At 34.0% G+C, this 18,861-nt stretch overlaps 1 pseudogene; it reads right to left on the reverse strand.

The window, feature by feature from the left end:
• Positions 1–16,130: 16,130 nt before the first annotated feature.
• LOC125613887 lies at positions 16,131–18,028 on the reverse strand (annotated as a pseudogene).
• Between the last annotated feature and the right edge of the window lie 833 nt (positions 18,029–18,861).

Raw genomic sequence — 18,861 nt, forward strand, 5'->3', positions numbered from 1 at the left:
CTCTGCTTTCTGGTCACCATGTTAGCTGCTTCTCTCTGCCATACCCTTCCACCATGATGTTCTGCCTCACCCCAGTCCTGAGGAATGAAGCTGGTCTTCTATAGACTGAGATTTCTTAAACCATGAGCTCTCAAATAAACTTTTCCTGCCCGAAAATTGTTCTAGTTGGGTCTTTAAGTCACAGCAGTAAAAATGCTGACTAAATTTCTATATGTGTTCAATCATATTTTGGATGTTATATTCCATTGTACTTCCTGCCTTTTGATGCAGTAGTAGCACTTTTTTTTTAATTTACAAGTTTTTTAGTGTTTTAATATGTGGTAGTTCTAATTTTCCCTGTAGTTTTTTATTTTCAATTGTCTTCTAGTTATTTTTGCATGGTGTTTCTCTTTTTGAAACTTCGTACTAAATTACTCAGATTTGCCACACCTCTATTGTAGCTATATAAGCTCACTACACCCTACACTTCCCAATAATTAATACAATAAGTCTGGACAGCATGAAAAAACAACTGTCTGAGTGCTGATAAAAGTAAATAAACTAACCACAAAATTTTAGACAAAATGGATGACAGGCCTAATTGTAAAACCTAAAACCATAAAAAATTTATAGAAAAACCTAACAGAAGGAAGTTTTCTGCAACTTCAAAATATATAAAGGATTTTAAAATGAATATACATATAATAAAAGCAATAAATTGAACATCAAAATCAAATAGATTTTTTCTTTGAAAAACACTGAGAATATGAAAAAACAAGTCACACACTTGGGATGTAATATTTGCAGAACACATATCTGATAGAGGACTTGTGTCCATAAACAGAATTCATCTATTATAAAATTTACATAAAATTCAATGATAATAACTCAAAAATTGAATAATAAACAGAAAAAATAATTTAACCAGATTCTTCACAAATAAGATAAATAAACAATAATGCACATGAAAACATGTTCAGTATTATTAGTCAGCAGGAAAAGCGAATGAAAACCATGAAATGGGATAAAATACACATTAGGATTGCTAAAATTGATAACAAAATATATGGAATGAACTATTGGCTACAGTATACAGCAACTCTCTTGCATAATGGTTGAAGTTTTAAAATTTACCACATTATAAAAGCTTGACAGTGGCTTAAATAGTTAAGCATATACCTACCACAAAACCCAGCTATTTGCAGTTATTGGCTCAAAAGAAATAATATGTGTCCATGTAAAGGCAGGAAATTTCATAGCAACATTTTCAGTAATAGCCCAAAATGACTTAAGTGATGATCAACAAATGAATATACTGTGATAGAGCCAAAAGTATTCTACTAAGCAATAAAGATGAATTCATGGATGGATATCTAAATCCCTATGAAGAAAAGCCAGGAATGAATAAATATATACTGTATGATTCCAGTTACATGGAATTATAGCAAATAAAAACAATCCACTATCACAAAAATTCATATTAGCTATTGCCTGTTTGTAGAAGTCAAAAGAACACTCTTGAGACTGAAGTAAAAGTTTGTTATCCTGTGTGTGGTGATGGTTCAGAAGTATACATACGTGTTAAAGCTAATCAAGCTGTACATTTTATATATGTGTGGTTTCATGTACTTGACCTGTACCAATTAATTTACATATACTGACACTTCAGTAAAATTGAAGAACTTTCCTAGAACCACAAAAGGATCTTTTGGGTATTTTTATTGGAGTTGTGTTCAATTTTTAAATTAATTCAAGAATTAATGTTATTGAATGTTGAGTCATTCTATCCCAAAACAATAAGTATCTTTTAATTTGTTTAAATCTACTTTTGTATCTTTCAGAATGACTTAAATGTTTCCTTGTGGTAGAATAGAATGGAAACTTCAGCAGTTTAAGAGCTGATAGGCTGTGATTTCACACATTGGCACACAGCAGCTCTACTTACTGACATTTAAGCATAGGGGCTTGTAGCATTTAACAGGTACCTGTAACAACTGCATAGCAGCAGCAGAAACAGGAAACAAAATAGCTGGGACAGAACAATCCCTGTATGAGCTAAAGGCAGTACAATCCCTGTATGAGCTAAAAGTCACTAGGCTGTTGACAAGCTTGTACTCATATAAGGAATGTTGAATGCACTCTCCAATAGAATTGCACGAAATCCCTTGCCTTGATGTACCCAAAACTTGCTTTTGTATAAAAGTAAAAGCCCTGCTGCACTCAGGGCTCAGACTTTGGGAATTATCCCTCTGGGCCATGGTAGCACCTATAAAGTGTTGCTTCCAGATCTTGGTATCCTGACCCTCATTTCCTGCTACATCCTCATAGAGATTTTTCATTATTTTAAAGGAGATTTATATGCTGTAAGTAGTTACATTTTTTTAATTTCTGAAGGTTAATTGTTTTATTGCATGACTTAATTTTTAGTTTTATCACTGAATCTCTAAGAATTTTGAGGTGTTTTCTTATATCATCTGAAACTAAAGGTAACTCTTTTCTTTCCTCCTAATTTTTAAGCTTCTATGTGGTTTCTCACATCTATTGCATTCTTTTTTTTCTGTGTCTTAGTAGGAATAACTCAGTGTTTTCCTCTGTGATATATTATTTGTTGAATCATGGTATATTCCATTATATTTAGAAAGCAAACATCTACTTTCTCTTTTATACAGTGTTTTTAACATAAGTAATTAAAATTTGAGTTTGTCAGTGGGTTTTTAATCATGTTATGTATTTTTCTTTTATCCTTTGATTTATAATAGGATTATAGGATCCTAATGTCAACACATTGTACATTCCTATGATAAATCCCACTTGGTCAAGGTCCACTATCTTCTTATTCAAGTACTAGGTTCTGTTTGCTAATACTGTAGTTAGTGTTTTTGTTTAATCTTTTAATACAGTATTTAATGTTTTTGCTTTGATATTTTGAATAACGATTCCTGCTATACTTTCTAATTAAAGGGAATTTGGAAGATTGTTCTTATTTTTATTCTTTGGGATATTTTACTCTATTTTAAGCTTTGGGCCAATTTTGTCTTTGAACTTATTGTGGAATTGCCAATTGAAAACCTCTGGGCCTGTGTTTTTCTTTAGGATCGTTTCTTAACTTCCATCCTTAATGGAAATAAATCTGTTAAATCTTCCAATTGCTGGTGAGTAAAACCTTAGTAAACCATATTTTCCTAGGAAACTCTTTTAACTAAATTTTAAGGTTCATCTCCACAAAGATCTCAAACTAATTTCTCCTAGTTTACATTTCTGTTTCACTGGCTTATTTGTTTTATTTATTTCATATATTGTACATTGATGTATTATCTTTTATTTTAATTTACTTACAGATTTGCATATTTGGTTGATTTTTTTAATTCAGAATTTTGATTTTTAAATTATGTCGGTTTTCTTTATAATTTATTAATTTAATAATTAATTTTATATATTCATTTTTTTCTAATTTATTGATTTATGATCAGTTGTTAAATTAGGAAATCAATTTTCATTATTCTACTTTTTTCAGATTATTTACATGCAGTGATACAAACATATATCAAGGGTGCATACCAACTGGTTTGATAAATGAGCACATTTGTTAATGTCATTCCTTGCCAGGTGAAAATACATTCCTTCCTCAGAATCATCCACCTTACCCATTGCCAATGAACAACCACAACTATGATGCAGACTGTTTTTACTACTGTTACTATGGTGAGATTTCCCAGCTGGATCTCCTTATACATTTTGTGAACAAGACTTGCCTTTTGAGAGTTTGCAGTAACTGCAGTGTATCTCCAGTGCTGCGACCCATGCAGCATCAACAAAAGATCTCCAGTAGGGGCATCAGGAGATGAAGAAAAACACAGAGGCAAAGAAAACACAGAGACATTTTTAAGCAAAGCTGGGGCCAGATGGGACATTGCCTTCTGATAGAGGCACGGAGACCATGAACTAGCCCCACAAGTTTATTATATAGGGTCTTATAATCAGGAAGTTTAACTATAAGGATTTGTGGATTGTTCAAGGCTTGTGGGCTATTAAGAGGCTTCTTTGTGCACTAAAGAGCTACAGAGCTGGAAACTTTTTCTGACTATCCTGCTGTTACTGTGCTAGGAACATCTGTGTTGTACCCAGAAAACCCATCGTACTGGAACATCTGATAACTATCAGGGTGAGAGCCTGGTATGAAGGCTGTTCACATCCTTGCCTTTTGGCAAGGACTGTTTTCCAGGCTTGGCATTTGCCTAAGCTGCAGGATCAGCTGATGACTAGAGCTCATCTACTCTCCACACTCCACTCTCTTTTTGTCAGCATAGGCATGTGCAGTTTCTTCAATGGAAATATTTTCTCTTTCTTTCTTTCTTTTTTTTTTGCACAGCATTTAGGAATTGATTGGGTGTATATTTTCTGTTTCTGTTGTTCCTTTAACTTTCTTTTATATTTCAGATTTTTTAACTTTTTGTCTGTCATTTCCCCTATCTAGTATACAAATTATTCCTCTGACTTGGTTTCACCCTCTCACCTAGAAGTGCTATTTTTCTTAGATTACAGCCTAAGTCTTTTGTGCTTTTTAGTTGACTTGAGTTTGGTTCCCATAGTCAATATTCTGATTTACTAAAAGTATCTTTTTTAGCATGTTTGCATTAAAATGGCCCTTTTAATACTGAAGGCTATTAGACTCAATTTCTTTTTTTTTTTTTTTTTGGTAGGAGTGTTACTTAATATCGCTTGTTCTATTATCTAGCTATGCTGAAGGAACAGTGATCATGTGGTCTTACTTTTTCTTCTAGCTATATATATGTATAGCGTTGGGGAGAATGTCTGGAGAGATTTTAATTTAGGCAAGCAATGTCACCACAATGTTACCTCAAAATTCTGGGAAAAAAACATTTTAAATTGTCACTTCCAAAAAAATATATAGCTAAATGAATGTGGTACATACTTAGACATCAGGGTATTGCCTATATTGAGATACATGTTCACCAAAAAGGCTAAAATTAAAAATATCATAATACTAAATCTTAGCTATGTTCTGGAGAAATTGGTGCTTTCTTTTACTGATAGTTGCAGTATAGCATGCCCAACAGCCTTAGGACATAGTGTGGCATTATTTTATAAAGCTGTTTCAGCAAAACCTACTAATTCACTCTACATCCGGAGATATATAACCTGGAGTAAAAAAACACTCAGGAAAAATGAGGATATATATATCAACCATAAGTCAGAAAAAGAATATTCATTGAAAATTTAGTTATAACAGCTAAAAAATGAACACACAAATGTCTATCAAACTGGGGAATAGATAAATAAAATGTGCTGTATTCACATGACGGAGGTTGCACAAATGCACCATAGTATGAGTATATAAACTAGACATAGAAGAGTATATATACTCTATGGCTTCATTTATATGAAGTTCAAACATGGTAAAACCAACTGTACAAGTCAAAATAGTGGCTACCTTTAGGGGTAGGCATTTACTAGAAAGGAGAAAGAGGAAGCCTCCTGGTGCGATGCCAATGTTCAAGTCTTTATCTGGGGAGTCGCTAAGTATAAACATCTTCAACAATCCGAGGAGCTGCATTTCCACTGCATGTTGTATGTATATATGTGAAGATTCACTGGTATGCAGTAGAATGTCTTCAAAACACTTGGAATAAAAGATGAAACCCCTTGTATTTATTTCCCTGCACTCAACAATGAAACATAGAAAGGATGTCAAAGTCATCCCTAACGTGTTATCCATTTAAATTTGCATGCTATGTGCTTATTTAAGTAGGAAAAGGAAAAAAATGCCTGCTAATACACTAGGGATTTTTCATCTAAGTACATCACGTATGTGAGCACCTTTTGCCATGCCTTTATCACTTCACACTTCCCATTTAGATAATTTTCTTTTCAGTATTATTTTATAAAATTGTTATAATGATTGCTTTTTATTCTATTGTGTCTGTATCATACTTATTCTATTCTATATCTATATCAAATTCAAACATAAACCTTTGAGAGAATTTTATGCATTCATTATTTTGCTTTTATAATAGCAAGGCAATAAATGTCATAACTTTACCTTTGATATGTAGCTTTTGTTTCTAAAGTACACATGCCTAGAAATTGAATAACTTGTCAAAAGCTCATATAAAATTATAGTATATTTGATATATTATCAAAATTTCTTATACAAATTAATATGAATATTTCTATATAAGTCCTACTGTACTCACTTTCAAGATTTTTAAAAATGTTTGCTATTTCATAGGTAAATTCTGTATAATTTATTCATATAACTTGTTTTATTTGAATTTCTATTCCTAATAGAGCTTAAAATTTTTATTTTGCTAATTATACATATGCATTTATATGTATGTATGAATATGTATATACATATGCATATGAATATGAATGTGTATATTATGAATACATATGTATATATATATATATATGCCCATTGAATGATTTTTATCTACCTTTCTATAAATGTAAGCAGCATTTACATAGCTTAATTTTGTTCAGCTAAAATTATTTTCCTCTTCTCCATTAGTTCTTACTCCTCCTTCTGCAAAAAGACTGAACCATTATAACAAGTTAACTAATTTATATCCTCTTATTCTATTTTTATTCATCATAGTCTTGCCATAATCTTGCCACCATTTCTTCCTCTTTGAATTAACTGGAGTCTGATTTTCTATTTTTTTCTTTTTCCTTTTTTAAATTTTTTAAAAGTTTTCTGGTATTGGGGGTTGAGCCCAAGGGCACTTAACCATTGAGCAACATCCCAGTTCTCTCTGTTATTAATTTTTATTTTGAGACAAGATCTTGCTAAGTTGTTTAGGGCCTCACTAAGTTGCTGAGGCTGGCTTTGAACTTGCAATCCTCCTGCCTCAGCTTCCCAAGCTGCTGAGTGGAGCCTGACTTTCTAAGTCCTAAAATATATGTATGGGATGAGACATTCCTCATTCCTGATGTTTCCATCCATCAGGTGGGATACCTATTCCTCTGGGACTGCAAGTTCACCCATTCTCCCTTGAAAGGTGGGATAGCTCATCTGATTGATGAGTTTCAAAAGGGAAAATGATCTAGCAGCACAATTCACAATAACTAGACTGTGGAACCAACCTAGATGCCCTTCAATAGATGAATGGATTAAAAAATGTGGCATTTATACACAATGGAATATTACTGAGCGCTAAAAAATAACAAAATCATGGCATGTGCAGGGAAATGGGTGGCATTAGAGCAGATTATGCTAAGTGAAGTTAGCCAATCCCCCAAAAACAAATGCCAAATATCTTCTTTGATATAAGGGGGGCGACTCAAAACAGAGCAGGGAGGAAGAACATGAGAAGAAGATTACCACTAAACAGGGACTAGAGGTGGGAGGGAATGGGAGAGAGAAGGGGAATTGCACAGAAGATGGAAGGAGACCTCATTGTTATACAAAATTACATATAAGATGGTGTGAGGGGGAAGGAAAAAAAAGAGAGAGAGAAATGTGTTACAGTAGATGGGGTAGAGAGAGGTGATGGGAGGGGAGGGGAGGAAGGGATAAGAAGGGGATAGAAAGGGCAGCAGAATACAATAGACACTAGTATGGCAGTATGTATAAACGTGGCTGTATAACCAGTGTGATCCTGCAATCTGTACACTTGGGAAAATAAGAATTCATACCCCATTTGAATCAAATATATGATATATGATATGTGAAGATCATTGTAATGTTTTGAGCAACTAATAAAAAAAGGGAAAATGTTCGTTTTTGTGTTATATTTCATGAGTTAGCATATTTTCATAATAAATAATAAATTAAAATGTTATATCAATAATAAATAATAATATATCATTTAAAATATATTATCAAGATATTATAATATATTAAATATATTATATACTATGTTATATATTAAATAATATATTATTTTCATAAAAATAATAAATTTTATGAGTTATCATATTTTCATAAAGAATATATCTTTCAGCGCTGGGGCTGTAGCTCAGTTGTAGAACGCTTGCCTAGCATGTGTCGGGCACTGGGTTCAATCCTCAGCACCACACAAAAAATAAATAAATAAAATAAAGGTAATTGTGTTTATAATAAAGAATATTTTTTTAAATAAATGAATATATCTTTGCTGTTGCCTATGATTCCTACAACTGCTAATAGAGACCTACGTGGATTCAGCACTTTCTGTGATTCATGGTAATTTTGTTTAATTCTAGAGTTTGGTGAGTAGGATAACATAAAGAAACAATCAAATATAAATTATTTGGTGAGAAAAAGGAAGTCCAGTAGAGTAGAAGAAGAAGAATGGGAGAAGGGAGAAAAGACGGAGGGAAATGGGGAAAGATCACAAACTGAAATTGATTTCCATGTAAGTATGAGTTTGTTAGGATGAACCCAACTACTATGCATAACAATACAGCTATAATTTTAAAAAGGGATCACTTTTCCCAAAATATACCTTAGCAATAATAAAGTTGTAAGATGACTTTACCCAAAATACACCTTAGCAATAATAAAGTTACAAGAAAGATATTTTACTTCTTCACTTGACAACTCATTTACTTTTTCTCTCAATTTGTGCAGAACACAAATCATTGCAGCTCCAAACAGATGATACCTTGTACATTGGACCAGGGGTATAAAGAATTAAAAAGAAAAAGAGAGTTAGATGCAAAAGCTAACCATTTGAGTCTTATGTTTTTAATAGGGAGATAGGAATGGATTTTTACCTCAATGTCATGAAGTAACACTCATTTGACATTATTTGATAGTTTACAGTTTATACATAGCTTCCAATTATTGAGATCTCAAGAAGCAGCAACTAGATGCTAACAGCTGAGGATGTGAGACTTTAATTTTCACAGGTGCATATACAGCAAGACTGTTCACAGGTAAATTTCTTTCTTTCTTTCTTTCTTTCTTTCTTTCTTTCTTTCTTTCTTTCTTTCTTTCTTTCTTTCTTTCTTTCTTTCTTTCTTTCTTTCTTTCTTTCTTTCTTTCTTTCTTTCTTTCTTTCTTTCTTTCTTTCTTTCTTTCTTTCTTTCTTTCTTTCTTTCTTTCTTTCTTTCTTTCTTTCTTTCTTTNGAGGAGGAGGAGGAGGAGGAGGATTAACATCTACCAAATGATCTCATGCTTAAGCTGAACTTGGATTTGTTAAATGCATAAACTCTTTCCAGGACTGCAAATATCTGTCTCCTAAGCTAGAAATTTCCCCTACAAAAGGGTGGCAGATTATAGATTTCATTAACAACTAATAAAAATGAAGAAGGAGACCTTACCATAAAAAAGAATATTTCATCTTATAGGGAAGAAGAAGTAGCTCAATAAAAGTATAGTAAAATTAAAGATTAAGAATATGGACAAAAACATTATATTTCTAGAAATCTGTTTAGTAAATGAAATGATTTATAAATGATAAATGATGCAGTTTTAAATCCCACTAGGAGCAGCAGAAAATTGCAGATAAATAAAGGACATGTAAATTGAACATTCCAAGAAGAGATCTACATGATAGAAATCAGAATCTTCCTAGATTGTTAATTATAAAAAGTAATGGTGTTGTAAAAAGAGTAAATAGATATGTAAAACAGGTCAGGGACAGAAATACAAGTACCACAAGATCTCTATATGTGGGGTATAAAAAAGTGAGTTGCAAAAAGTGTAAATAATACATGTCCTCTCAAATGCTGAAAGGTCATAAGGAACAGGAGAGCTAGAAAAGATAAAAGAATTATCTGGACCCTAAAATATTCATGGAAGAACTAAATGAATTAAAGTACAGAGAAGACTCATTAAGGAGAAGTGGACAATGTCATGATTAAAGTCCTGTACCTGGGTAAACAACTTGATGGGAAGATAAGTCTGGGAGGTATTATAAAAGGGAGGACCTAAAGGTAGATATGCTTTGTTAGAACAGTGGGATTTTATAGATGAAAACCTACTGATTTCATATGTCTCAATTAGAATGATTCCTAAGATAAAATTTAAAGCATTTTGTTCTTAAAGTATATTGGCTAAAACAAGAGCAACAAAAAAACAAAGGGAGAAAGACATAATTTCAATAACTTCCAATTAACACAACTGGTTTAATGTGTGATATAGGATGAACAGAATCAATTTGAGATGGAAGTTAAGATGGTGGAAATTCAATGAAACCCTCCTTGGAGGAGGGAAATCAGCTTATGGATACAAAGCTTAGAAGCATATTTTATCACCATCCCTCTCTACCCAACCCATGCCACCCCCAAAAAAGATGGAATTGCTACATGTGAACTTTCCATTATTCACTACTCATGGTTTTTGGGACCTCAATCTGAACAACTAACAGTATGCTGCATTTTTCCAATAAGATTCATTGGAATCTTGTTAATACATATCTTTCCAACATAAACCGAGTTCCTGATGGAGCCATTTTGAATAAATGCACATGTTGTCATGGTACCAGTTATTCTGCTCTTCCTTTTAGAAAAGGCAGCTAGAGATGGTAATATTTTTTTCTCTTCTCCTCCTTCTTCCCCTTCTCTGCCTACTCTTTCTTACTCACTGATTGCTTATTACTTCCACAGGTTCACTTATCTTATTCTTCAATAACTTGAAATAGTATTATTATTTATATTGTATTTTACTGGTGAAGAAATCAAGCACCAAGAGTTGAACAGCAGAGATGAGACTAGAGTCTAGGGAATATAATGTCAGAGTCCCCTTCCACCACTTTACTTCAGGGATAAATGAATATTTTAATACCCATTGTCCTCTAACTTGTCTCAAAACTCAGACTATGAGAGCCTACAAGGAAATGTGACCATTTCTATGTTATAGAATAGTCCAGATTTCAACACACTTCTGGGAAGAGGAAAATATAGATGATGGGCAACAACAGGGCTTCAGGCTTATGCAGGGTGAACAGCCTGAGAACACTGCTCATCATGGAGGGGTTCATAGCAGGAATAGCAGAGATCCAGCATAAACTTCTGTATCTCATAATTCTACCTAAAGCTGATGGGGGCTTGGAGAAAATGCAGAAAGAGGAACATAGATGTTTTTGGCTTCCAAAGAACCTATTCAACAGAATATTAAATGTACAAGAATGACTGAAAGAACATTTTCCATGTCATCCTTAAAGGGTACACTGAGGCACTGTGTCCATAGCCATGACTACATTCACAGACAATATTCATAATGTCCTGTTAAAAAAAGCAACAAATAAAACACATAGTCTTTTTTTTCAAGTAAGTATTTTCACACACCCCTTACAGAAGCACACAGTAAGCATTTATACATTAAGAACTTTTAATAATCAACTGGAAAGAAATGTGTCCATGTGGTCAGTGCAGTAGTCATTTCTACTTGATAACAAAACTGGTGAAAGAGTTTAACAAGGTGAACTCATAGTCTGCTTTGCAATCCAATTGAAATTTTTTGGTGTCAGGAGTGTCTTAAGTTCAAGGGCTGACTGTTTTGCTGACCAGCTTGCAACATTGAGCAAGCCATTTGATATAAATCTCTATGAAGTGGAAATGAAAATATCTGTTTCAAAGGATTGTCATGATCAACTAAAATAATGAATGTGAAGATTGTTATATAAAAGCACTAATCAAAATTTAATGTGGCACATATTTTTGAAATATGGTTGAACATAGAAAGGCTCATAATGCAGTAAGGAGAAGATGAATTCCTATATCTTCTTTTCATCCCAGGTCCTTCACCTCGGTTTGAGTAATGAAAATATCTTAAACATTTGGGGCTGGTCAGATTTAAACACTTGTCTCTAGATTCATAAACTCTGAGTAGTCACAAGTATTAAGACTTTGCCTTTTTTGAAGTTGGCTCACTGAGACTCTTTATCCAAAGCAGATGCCTGTGGCAAGGGCTTCTGAGGTAGGAAGGAAGTAAAGAAGGGTTATTTGAAATAAATGGCAGCTTTGTCTATCTCTTAATAGCTTAAGAATATTCATCGAAGATACATGAGAGGGTAGGAATTTATGTTTAATATTCTGTCCAAAACTGAACAATCTACTTGGGATATGATCTGCCCTTAATATCTTTATCTCTTAAAGAATTGTGGGTGTAGGGTGGTGGACAAGAATACAAGGAACATTAATGAATTTGTAAACCAGAAACCCTTAAAGGAAGTAAGTGCTTTACAGTTAATTAAAACCCCAGTGAGGGTCTCTACACCAGGGCTGCTTGAATTTAGACACATTCTCAAGAATGTGTGACCTGAGTCACAAAGAAGTGACAAACAGGGTTGAGAGAATTAGATGGGAGGACATGACCAACTGGAGAGAATGGTGGATCCAGTGCTCCTGGGTAAAGCCAAAATATTGTATGTGGCCCCTCTTGCTTGTCACCAACTGCCCTCCTGTTAGACATGACAAGATGGCCAAATTGAATAAAACTGGACACTTAGCTGGATCCTGCACAGAGAATGATGTTCTTAGAAACTGCTTGCTTTGCTCATGTTAAAGATCCCTCTTTCATCTAACAAAAAGCAATGCATTTCTCTGGCATGATATCAAAGAATGAAATATGTCATAGGATAATAATAAAGCATCAAAATTTATTTCATGCCAAATCTTACTCGTTTAAGCTAGTCATAGTATCTAGATTTCCCTAGCTTAAAAACATGAGGGTGATATGAAACACAATTTTTATCTGAGGTTGATGTTCGGGACCTCATTAGAAATACAAAACAAACTCCTGCACATACAAATCCCTAAAGACCTCTATAGCCCACTGATTACTGGAGTCCTCAATATTAATAACTCTTTGCAAAAATTAACATGTCATGCTTTGAGCTCCCTATTGCTTTCTGTCCCAAGAGTAAAGAAGTTCCTCACTTTATATTTGTAAATTTTCAATGAGAATTCTGTAACACAGAAAAATTAGAACAATGATTCCCCCAAACAAGTTGGAAATCAGATGCTTATTCTTGAAAATGATTTCATTAATTACTAAAAAAAATAGGAGAGGATAAAGACAATGTAATTTTTTCCTAAAAGTATGTTTATCACTATAAAGACTGTCCTTATTTGAGGTTTTCATGGTTAGTTTTTAAAATTTGGGGGGGAATTCAAAATATTTTTTCATTTTTATGATATGTTTCTGAGAGTACATAGAAGTTACATATTTTTTGATTGCTACCTTACTTATTTGTGTATTGTGTGCTAGCTTATTTATTTGTGTATTGTGTTTGATTGATTTTACTTAGCAAATCAAATTTTAGAGAACTTGTTTTCCCACATTCGAATTGTATTATTTTGGAAAATCCAAATTCTGAAGTATGGAGAGCTTAACATAGGAAAAGAATGTCCTCTTTGCCCTTCCTGTCTAAGACTTTAGTAAGAAATATCCTAAGACCCTGAGAAAAATTGTCCATGAACTCCCTCCCTCTGAACTGATCTTTAATTACCAGGACCCTGTCATTATTCTTCCTCTCCTCCTATACTGTTTCCTGTGATCTCAGGTTAATGTCTTTCAATGGCATAAGTGACTTTCCTCAGTTTCTCATCATTACACCTGTCAAAGCTACTTTTTGTCCCAGGACAAGTAAGCAATACATTCTCCTGATCCACAGCCAGAAATGGTAGCACTTAAAAGTCACTTCAGCTTTCTTGTGTCTGCTGACCACAAATTCCAAAGTATCACAAGTTAACTCTCTTCTTTAATGAAGTTAATTCAAAAGCATTCAATAATCTCTAATGAAGTTTACACATACAGTATATTAACACAATCAACTAAAATTAAATTTATTCAATAGCAAGTTTAAGTTCCAAAGCTTCCCTACCTACAATTGTAATGCTAACTAGGAGTCTTTGTATTATTATTATTATTATTGCTATTATTATTATTATTGCTATTATTATTATTACTATCAGTAGAAATAATATTTATAGATGCTTATTATGTAAAAGACCTTGGCCTTGGCATTTTATATATATAATATTCCTTTAATCAAAATATTTGAGGAAATAATTGTGACCCTGAGACTCATATTTCTCATCTATTATAAAATAACAGGATTCAAGTACATTATTTTTTAAAATTTCTTAGTGCTATATAGCTTTTGTAATAGGAAAAAATTATACCAGAAGCAGAAGGGTTATCTTTGTGACTCAATTATTCTTTAATTCAGAAGTCATGTTAAAAATCCTTTGGATTTGATCCAAGAATTTTTCATGATAAAAAGGTAGAAAGAATCCTGGACTGACATGTAAGGGACTGAGACTCTACACTTTGTTTTATATTTATTATCTATGGTCAACGTTAATTTTCCTATCTGAAAAATAGCTCCATCTACTTCACAGAAAGCCATACAAATATCTAATATATAATGGAAGTGCAACTTAAAAATTTTGAGGCACTTTAAAAAGTAAAGAATAATAGCTCCACCATTTGCCCCAAAGACAACCCAGGAAGTACTGTTCTGCATTCATATCTATTCTCTCATTTATGCAGATATCTTTCTGGACAAAATTATTCTGTGCATAGGTGATGGTGGAGGTGGAAAATTATGACTGGAAAATTATATAGGACTTACTCTGCCCTATTCCAGCTTAGAAAGTATCTGATTAAAATAGAGAAGCTCAGAAAATGTAGAAGAGGTTCCACTCACTTCTAGTCAAGCCAAAGAAACACACAGTTCTCAAAGTAAAATAAAGTGAAATCATTGTAGCTGGCCATGGTACTGGAGTTGATCATAAAAGATAAGTTATCAGTGGTGGGCTGTGACTCTTCAGGATGTTGCATATGAAACGAATAAATGTACAATTTTTATGTAATGACAGACACTGGCAATAACTTGAGCAGAACACATCCTTTTTCCAAGAATGAGTTAAAGTACTTTTTTGAGTTTTTAAGACAGTTTTGGAATTATTTTTCCAAGCTACTGCCTCAGTCAACACTCTATGAATCCCTGAGACAATGTGTAACATTCATATTAATCTCAGAGGTCCTTGTGTCCCTGAGGATTGTGGTAGATGAAAAAATGTCTCCCTAAAGACATTCATATCAGTGTTCTTGGTACACTTTAATGTGATTTTATCTGGAAAAATTTTTTAAAAAGACATTGCAAATCTGACTACATTAAGGCTTTGATAAAGGGAGATTATCAGATATTATCCAGGTTGGCCTTAAATGAAATCAGGTATATCCTGACAAGAGATATCATAGAGCACAAGGCAGAAATTGGAGCAATGCAGCCACAAGCTAAGGAAGCCAGCAGCCCCAGGAATCTAGGCAAAGCAAGGGATGGACTCTACTCTGAAACCTCCAGAGGGAATAAGGACCAGCTGAAACCTTGATTTGAGCCTATTAAAAGAAATTTTGAGCTTCTAACCTCTAGAACTGTAGAATAAATATCCATTGTTTTAATCCACTACACTTGGTGGAAATTTGTTACAACCACCATATGAAACTAGTTACAATCATTTGTCATATTTTATTACAAAGAAGAGTTTTCCCACTCATCACACAGCCCTAGGTTGAAGTTGTGTGTAAATAGAGAGATCGAAAAGCTGAGACTGGAGGCAGCCTGGGATCTCATCCTAAACCCACATGGTGACAGGAAGGAAGTGTGAGAGATGGGGAAAGAACAGAGCAGTAAAAATTGGAAGGTCATCTTTAGCCATGCTTGTCTTTGTGAAAAACTGAAATTAGACCACTGGAATAAATTCTTCACTTACAAGGAAGAATATTTTACATTTTCAATTGATCTCTGGACTGGTGTCTTAGAGTTCTTACAGTGTTTAACTTATGTCCTATACTCTGCAGCTTGACAATTTCATCAAATTATGTTTAAACTGAAACAGAAAAGAGATTTAAATTAACCTTTTTTTTAAGAAATGAGAGCATTAAGGCCAAGGAGTTTCCCAAGTAAACTAAACCAGATACTTTTGTACAATGTCTCTTTACACTGGATAAAACACAATATGTGGAAAGTATGTTCATGTCCACACAAACTGAAATATTAATGAAGATGCATATAAACTCACTTATGCACATTCTTGTTCCAACACTCAGACACTCCATCACATATAAATAACTTCTCTAGTTTCTAACAGGCATAAAAATATTGTTGTCATAATGATAAAATTCATAATGTTTGTTTCCCTTCCCATATTTTGTATTGCCGACCCTTATGTCCCTGAAACATATCAGAAAACTGTTATTTAATAAACTCCACAAAACTCTCAATTATTCTTAAGCATATGAATATGAATTTTGCAAATGATGATGAGTTTTCTCCTTGCAAGACAGAAATTTCAAAGATCCTCTGACAACTTATCATCTTGTTAATTTTTTCTTGATTTCCTATTTTTTTCTTGATTGCTTATTTATCAGGACGACTATGTCCCCACAACCACCCTTCTCAGTGCGTTCTTCACATCCTTCTTTCTCAGACTATAGATCAGGGGGTCAGCATGAAAATCACTGTGGTGCAGAAAACAGAGGACATCTTCTCCTGGTCCATAGCACTGCTCAAAGGAGGCTTGAAATACATGAATGTTATAGATCCAAACAAGATGCCCACAGCCATGAGATGGAGCAACAAGTGCTGAAGACTTTGGACTGGCCGTCAGTGGAATGAATATGGAGGATGCTAGAGAGGATGAGCGCATTAGAGATGAGGATGGCCAGTGTAGGAGTTAAGATGTTAACTCCTACAATAATAAACAGCAGTACCTCATTGATGCAGTGCTGGAGTATAGGGAGTATGCCACAGGGAGTACACCACAGCCATCATGATGGAGCAGACCCTGTGGGACATGACAACATGGTAAAGCAGTGGGCTACAGATAGCAACATAACGGTCATATGCCATGGCTGTTAGAAGGTAGCCTGCACTCTGGAAAGGAGATGATGTTCCTCTCTGACACAAAGTTCACCAGCATCTTAGGGGTAATGACACAAGAGTAGCAGAGATCAATGAAGGACAAATGACTGAGAAAGAAGAAGCTGAGTGAAGGGTGAAGAGTGAAGCTGAGAACTGATGGCAACTAAGAGGATCATCCACACTACTGTGACCACATACATTCTAAGGAGGAAGAGTGGAAACTGATGCTCCGGTCATTTTGTTAACCATTCCAGGATAAAATCAGTCCCTGAAGAATGATTTCAAGTAGCCATTTCTTACAAAATATTATCTGTAGGAAGAGATAAGAGAAAAGGGTGTATTAATTTTCTGATTTCCAAAGCAGAATTTCATGTTCTTTTTGGTGATTTCCATTCCTGACAACCTCATGTGTCTCATGACTTCATCCTTTCCAAGGACCTCTTAAAAGTTTGAGGACAGAGACTCTTAACTATAACACAGAACCATGGCTCCACTCAAACCCAACCATGCTGAAAGCTCCTCCTTTTTTTTAAGGCTGTGACTCTACATCTTTTAAAACCAGAAAAATTAAAAGTTGTGCTCCATTTGTGTACCATGAATTGAAATGCATTCTGTCATATATACCTAATTAGAACAAATAAATAATTTGAAAAAGTGGTGTATTGGTGTATACTATCACTTTTAAAATATTCCCTTAAAATTACTACTAATCCCACTATTAGATTGGAAAGTAAAAAAAGAAAAAGTTCAACAAATTTTCCTTTCTTTTTTTTGTGTGTGTGTTGGAAAGTTTTTTTATTTGTTTTAATTAGTTACACATGACAGTACAATGATCTTGACACATCATACATTTGAATCAGACGGGTTATAATTTCTCATTTTTCTGAGTGTACAGGCTGCAGAATCACATTGGTCATGCCGGCACATATATATATTCAGCAATAATAATGTCTATTTTATTCTTCTGTCCTTCCTTTTCCCCTTTCCCCTCCCCTGAAAGCTCCTCTTGAAGTCAATGTCCTTTCATTTTGTTGCCAGGTTTAAGCCTCCAACTACAACACTTTGAGAAAAAGCAGAAACTTTTCCAGACCAAACTAGTCTTTTGTTCATACCAATAAAGTATGAACTCTTACCCTCTTTATCTCAGCATATGCCAATAGAACCTTCAGACCTTGTGACCTGATGGCTTCAGATCTAGCTGTGACCATGTGAGAAATGCCCATTTCAGTTCCCAGCCTACCTCCATTAATCAGCATAATTGACAATTTGTAAAAGCCCATGAAACATACAGATATCTATGAAATACAGAAAAGAATGTATGGAAATGGCTCTAATCACTTCCAACACTCATTCTCTCATGTCTGTTTTCTGAAGGAAAACCTGAGTGGGCCAAGACATTTGTTCCTTTTAGTGTGGATTTGACTGACCGAATTGTGGTCCCAAAGGCCATGCTTAGATTAGAATTTAGATATTTCTGTTCAAGAAACAGCAAAGAAGTCGAGCTAACCTTTAGGTGAACACCTAAACCATCAACACATTGCCATTTCCCTTCCTACATCTTCCTCCTGTCCTTTATTCAAAGTCAAATACTCAGTGGCCTTTAACAAAAGATTTAAAAATTTGCTGCAACGTATGTTCTCTATAAACCTTCCACAACATGTTAAGGATAATCAATATATGTGTTGATTTAAAGACTGAACTAGATGGGGTGTTTTCTCCAAGAATGTATGAGAAAAGAGCCATGGTCTGAATTCAGGAAATGAGCTCATACTTTAAGAGAAAGAGAATCAGAGTTGCCAAGGCACAACTCCAAACAGCCCCATTGATAATACCAATGAAACTGGACCATCTTCAGGAGTATGTTTTGAAGTTGTTCAATGAACTATAAGAATCAGACAGACACATATTTTTGTTACTCACAAAGAAGCCAACATAGTATGAAAGCTAGAAGAGACAGAAATGGGGCAGTTTAGGTTCAGATCCATTTAGTGGTTACCATAAGTTTTGATAGACTTACACAGCACTGATTAAATTTCCTTTTACAATTCCAATTAGT

Source organism: Marmota marmota, unplaced genomic scaffold (genome assembly GCF_001458135.2).
Source record: "Marmota marmota marmota unplaced genomic scaffold, marMar, whole genome shotgun sequence".
NCBI classification, from domain to species: Eukaryota; Metazoa; Chordata; class Mammalia; order Rodentia; family Sciuridae; genus Marmota; species Marmota marmota.